The 6000-nt window shown below is 44.0% G+C and overlaps 1 protein-coding gene across 1 annotated transcript in view; it reads right to left on the minus strand.

Annotated features, from left to right (window-relative positions):
* Positions 1–6000, minus strand: part of LOC120058537 (ubiquitin-conjugating enzyme E2 E3-like) — a 53246-nt gene that overhangs the window by 21798 nt on the left and 25448 nt on the right. The window lies entirely within an intron of this gene.

Raw genomic sequence — 6000 nt, forward strand, 5'->3', positions numbered from 1 at the left:
TTGCTTATATTTACAACAGGAGTATAGCCTACCTGGCTGGCATAAAAATGAACCATGGGACAAGCGTCCTCCATTCTCTATTTAAGTGCATACAGTAGATTACTTTTCCCCCCAGCCCCTGTTTCGAGACAGGTGCATGATAATTGTCAATTCTATATCAAAACTAATTTCTCATATACAGATTTTGTATATATAAAGACAAGATTAAATCAAGAATTGTCTGATGGGTGACAATATTAGCCTATCACTTGTGAATTATATATTATCACTTGTGAATGATGCCCAGCTTGCCCGCGTGAGTTTCAAGTTTGGGGAAGATAATTTTCACCATAAAAATGCACCTTTATAATAAAAGCATTACATGCATAATTGCATTTGCGGTCACATTTGAGAATGGTGTTTCCCGCTAATTGATTACATTTTGGAACATTATAGGCTACTACCATGTGCGCATTGCTGTGCTTATAATGTGAAGAAATAGCATAATAGTTTATCAACATTTTAAGCTAAATGTTCTGATCTGTCGCGTCAGCCTCATTGCTTTTTTAAAAACAATTGACGCTAGTGGTTGTATTAATTTGGGATCTATCGCATCCCACAACTGTCCCAGACTATGTTTGAAATATGTGTTCCTATCACAGAATAGAATAGGCCAACTTTTTTTACCGTGGGGAATAGTAGATTGATATAGGCTAGTGCTTTTGCTGTTCATTAGGCCTGCTCATCTTGTTGGTTGACGAAAAGTAAATCTGGACAGTTCTTCAATATATGTCAACATCTTCAATATGCGCCTCGGAATTCGACAAGAAGCCTTAGAATGTATGAAAAATCAAAACAAATAGCCCAACATTTGTATCACAACTAAAGTTGCATAAATAACTCTATAGGAGGACCTGTTTCTTTGTTAACTGCTCAACACAGAACAGCCGCATGCGCGCAATCACTCAAATCGTTTGGAGAAAATATCCTTTCTATTTTATTCAGCTTTGTTCAATTGTATTCTTCATACTATAAAATAATGCCACAGAATTCTAAGCAAATCTTGTCTGCTAAATGAACTAGTGCAGCCCACAACCATATGGCATTGCCAGAACAGGGCTTAACATAAGGATAACTTAGAGTATACTATTCTGTCCTTCTGAAATAGACAACATTTTCTTCATATGTTTCTTCAGACCTGTCTAAAATAAATAATGGATTTATTGTGAAGGTGTAGGCTATATTACATGGATTTATTAGACTTTTAAATGTTGATGTTCCAAAGGTCAGCATCATCGGCTTGTAGGCTATGCATGGAGGCCAGGAGATGCTAAATGTGTTTATGTTAATTAACAGGCAATTACCGTGAGACTGTGAGTTATTTGCTTGACAATCACCGGCTAACAAAATTTCATGACCACCACAGCCCTAGTGGATGCTGCCTTGAGCTGACAGACACTTATCTACACTGTCCTCACTCCTCACCCTCAGCTCCATTACCATGTGATAAAAAGACATCACACACGAGCACGCTCTCACGTACACATGCACACACACACTCCACCAACATGTCTGTCAGTAGCCTTGAGATATATAGATATACAATTGAAGTCGGAAGTTTACATACACTTAGAGTGGTTGAACAAACTCGTTGTTCAACCACTCCACAAATGTCATGTTAACAAACTATAGCTTTGGCAAGTCGGTTAGGACATCTACTTTGTGCATGACACAAGTAATTTTTCCAACAATTGTTTACAGACAGATTATTTCACTTATAATTCACTGTATCACAATTCCAGTGGGTCAGAAGTTTACATACACTAAGTTGACTGTGCCTTTAAAAAGCTTGGAAAATTCCAGAAAATGCTGTCATTGCTTTAGAAGCTTCTGATAGGCTATGAATAAAAAGCTGAAATAAATCATTCTCTCTACTATTATTCTGACATTTCACATTCTTAAAATGAAGTGGTCATCCTAACTGACCTAAGACAGGGATTTTTATTTTTTATATACAGTTGAAGTCGGAAGTTTACATACACCTTAGCCAAATACATTTAAACTCAGTTTTTCACAATTCCTGACATTTAATCATAGTAAAAATTCCCTGTCTTAGGTCAGTTAGGATCACCACATTATTTTAAGAATGTGAAATGTCAGAATAATAGTAGAGAGAATGATTTATTTCAGCTTTTATTTCTTTCATCACATTCCCAGTGGGTCAGAAGTTGACATACACTCAATTAGTACTTGGTAGCATTGCCTTTAAATTGTTTAACTTGGGTCAAACGTTTCGGGAAGCCTTCCACAAGCTTCCCACAATAAGTTGGGCGAATTTTGGCCCATTCCTCCTGACAAAGCTGGAGTAACTGAGTACTCGTCCTGAGAAGTGTGTTAAAATTCCGGTACAATTGAGGCCGGCTATACACACCAGGTCTCCAGTTCACCTTCACAGCCCGGTAAATCCTGTGCCAGCTCCTCGCACTTGCCGTGCGAAGTGTGTTAAAGTTCCGGTACAATTGATGCCGGCTATACGCACCAGGTCTCCAGTACGCCTCCACAGCCCAGTACGTCCTGTGCCAGCTCCACGCACCAGGCCTCCAGTGCACCTCTCCAGTCCGGTACGTCCTGTGCCTGCTCCCTGCACTCGCCCTGAAGTGCGGGTCACCAGTCTGGCGCCATCTGTGCCGGCTCCACGCACTAGGCCTCCAGTGCGTCTTCCCAGTCAGGTGCATCCTGTGCCTGCTCCCCGCACTCGCCCTGAGGTGTGTGTCACCAGTCCGGTATTACCAGTGCCGGCCCCACGCACCAGGCTTCCTGCGACAGTTCCCAGTCCAGAGCTTCCGGCGACAGTTCCCAGTCCAGAGCTTCCGGCGACAGTTCCCAGTCCAGAGCTGCCGGCAACAGTTCCCAGTCCAGAGCTTCCGGCGACGGTTCCCAGTCCAGAGCTTCTGGCGACGGTTCCCAGTCCAGAGCTGCCGGCAACAGTTCCCAGTCCAGAGCTTCCGGCGACGGTTCCCAGTCCAGAGCTTCCGGCGACAGTTCCCAGTCCAGAGCTTCCGGCGACGTTTCACAGTCCGGAACCTCCAACGACGGTCCACAGTCCCGGAACCTCCTGAGACGGTCCACAGTCAGGAACTTCCTGAGACGGTCCACAGTCCGGAACCGCATGAGACGGTCCACAGTCCAGAACCGCCTGAGACGGTCCTCAGTCCAGAACCTCCTGAGACGGTCCACGGTCCGGAATCTCCTGAGACGGTCCACGGTCCGGAACCTCCTGAGACGGTCAACAGTCCGAAACCTCCAGCTCCATGGCCGGAGTCTTCTTCTGCGTTGGTGCCCAGTCCAGGCACAGCGTCCAGTCCCGCTCCATGGCGGGAGCCTTCCCCTGCGCCGATGCCCAGTCCAGGCACAGCATCCGGTCCAGCTCCATGGCCGGAGTCTTCTTCTGCGTTGGTGCCCAGTCCAGGCACAGCGTCCAGTCCTGCTCCATGGCGGGAGCCTTCCCCTGCGCCGATGCCCAGTCTAAGCACGGTGTCCAGTCCAGCTCCAAGGCCAGAGTCTTCTTCTGCGTTGGTGCCCAGTCCAGGCACAGCGTCCAGTCCAGCTCCATGGCCGGAGCGTTCTCCTGCGCCGGTGCTCAGTCCAGATACGGCGTCCAGTCCTGATCCATGGCAGGAGCCTTCCTCTGCACTGATGTCCAGTCCAGATCTGGTGTCCAGTCCCGCTCCATGGCAGGAGCCTTCCTTGACACCGAGGTCCAGTCCAGGCACAATGTTCAGCCCGGGTCCATGGCTGGATGAGCGGGTTCTTCGGCCCGCACCAGAGCCGCCACCAAAGCTGGCGGATCCGCGAGTTGAGCGGGTTCTTCGTCCCGCACCAGAGCCGCCCCCGATGCTGGCAGATCCGCGAGATGAGCGGGTTCTTCGTCCCGCACCAGAGCCGCCCCCGATGCTGGCGGATCCACGGGATGAGAGGGTTCTTCGTCCTGCACCAGAGCCGCCACCGACACTAGACACCCCCCCAACCCTCCCTTTTGGTTTCAGGTTTTGCGGCCGGAGTACGGGGGTACTGTCACGTCCTGACCATAGAGAGTCCTTATTTTCTATGATGGAGTAGGTCAGGGCGTGACTGGGGGGTTAGTCTAGTTTATTATTTCTATGTGGGGTTCTAGGTTTGTTTTTCTATATTGGTGATTTTGTATGATTCCCAATTAGAGGCAGCTGGTAATCGTTGTCTCTAATTGGGGATCATATTTAAGTAGCATTTTTTCCACCTGTGTTGATGGGATATTGTTTTGAGTTAGTTCACGTAGCATCTCTGTAGTCACGGTTCGTTGTTTGTTTCTTTATTTGATTTGTTCTAAGTTTTCACTTTAATAAATTATGTGGAACTCAACATCCACTGCGCCTTGGTCCGATATTTATTCCAGCGAACGTGACAACATTGGTTATCTTGTTATTAGTCCCACCCTTCAGCTCCATTCAACCCCTCCCATCTATCTCTCAACATCATCCATTTTGGATTTCTATTTGCCATATATTTTTCAACTGTGCTGTGATGCTTGACAAAAGAGCTGAACCTTTCTATTCTCATAGCTTCTTTAGACTGTAAATTAAAAATAAACATTTTTGCTAAAATAATTATTATATTATTGATTGATTGACTATGGCTTTTCAAATCACCCAGTATTGCTATCTGCAGCGTTAGTTCTAGGCAAATGTTGCAATTCTTCAGCCATACCTGGACCTGTGACCAAAAACGAGCTACAAATGGACAATACCAAAATAAATTATCTAATGACTCTGCCTCCTCACAGCAAAATGAGGAGCTGGGAAGCTGCTGCAGAGCTGGGAATATTGTATCCCCCATATATAACATTCTATTGGTTGCAAGAATTTTGTATAGTAATTTAAATTGAAAAATTTGAAGTTTTGAATCCGGCATTGTTTTGCGTATCAACTCATAAACCATGTACCATGGAATGGGTACATCGAAAATCTCTTCACAACTATTTTGCAATTTATATGGCACAGCTATCAAGTTTTTTGGTCCTTAAATGAAATTGGTATATGTTTTTATTTATCACACTTTTCTTTAACCATTTATCTTCTTTAATACATGGCCGACATACAAGTTCCTTACTTTTTTCCCCTTCTACTTGCCTCTTCCATTTTTGTGGTAATGCTGCAATTAATTGGTTGTAATTTTGGGTATAGCAGACATTTCCACACACTAAAATTATTCCTTTTTTTTCTTCTTTTTTTTCTTCGAGAAATATGTTTTTTTTATCAATTAGTATATTTGAGTTTAACCACAATATTTGTTGTATTATTTGTTCTGTCTTTTCAGGTGGATTAAACTGAAATTGAAACCAACTTTCTAAGGCTTGTTTAAAAAATAACGATATTTTGGACATTATTTCCTTTTCAAACAACCGAAAGTGAGCAGGTGTAATCTGAATAAAGGGAAAAAGGCCATTCTTGAACATAGGATGAGACATTCCTACCAATTTACTAGAGAACCAGTTTGGATTTAAGTATAACTTTTGTATGACTGATGCCTTTAGTGAGAGGTCTGGCTTGCCGTTCCAAATGAAATTTAATATTTTTTGTTCATATCATTTAAAAAGCAGGTCACAAGGTGAAAAACTATAGTTTGTTAACAAGAAATGTGTAGAGTGGTTGAAAAACGAGTTTTAATGACTCCAACCAGAGAGAGAGAGAACTACAAATTCCATCTAGACACCTTATACCTACCTCGGTCTAAACATCAGCACCACATCTCTCTCTCGCTCTCTCTCTCCCTCTCCCTCTATCTCTCTCTCTCTCTATCTCTCTCCCTCTCTCTCTCTCTCTCTCTCTCTCTCTCTCTCTCTCTCTCTCTCTCTCTCTCTCTCTCTCTCTCTCTCTCTCTCTCTCTCTCTCTCTCTCTCTCTCTCTCTCTCTCTTTTCAGCGGTTTAAATAAATGTATTCAGCCTGCAAAGTCCGTTATGCACCATCATAAGGTAAGTCTGAGTA

Source organism: Salvelinus namaycush, chromosome 13, assembly GCF_016432855.1.
Source record: "Salvelinus namaycush isolate Seneca chromosome 13, SaNama_1.0, whole genome shotgun sequence".
Lineage (NCBI taxonomy): Eukaryota > Metazoa > Chordata > Actinopteri > Salmoniformes > Salmonidae > Salvelinus > Salvelinus namaycush.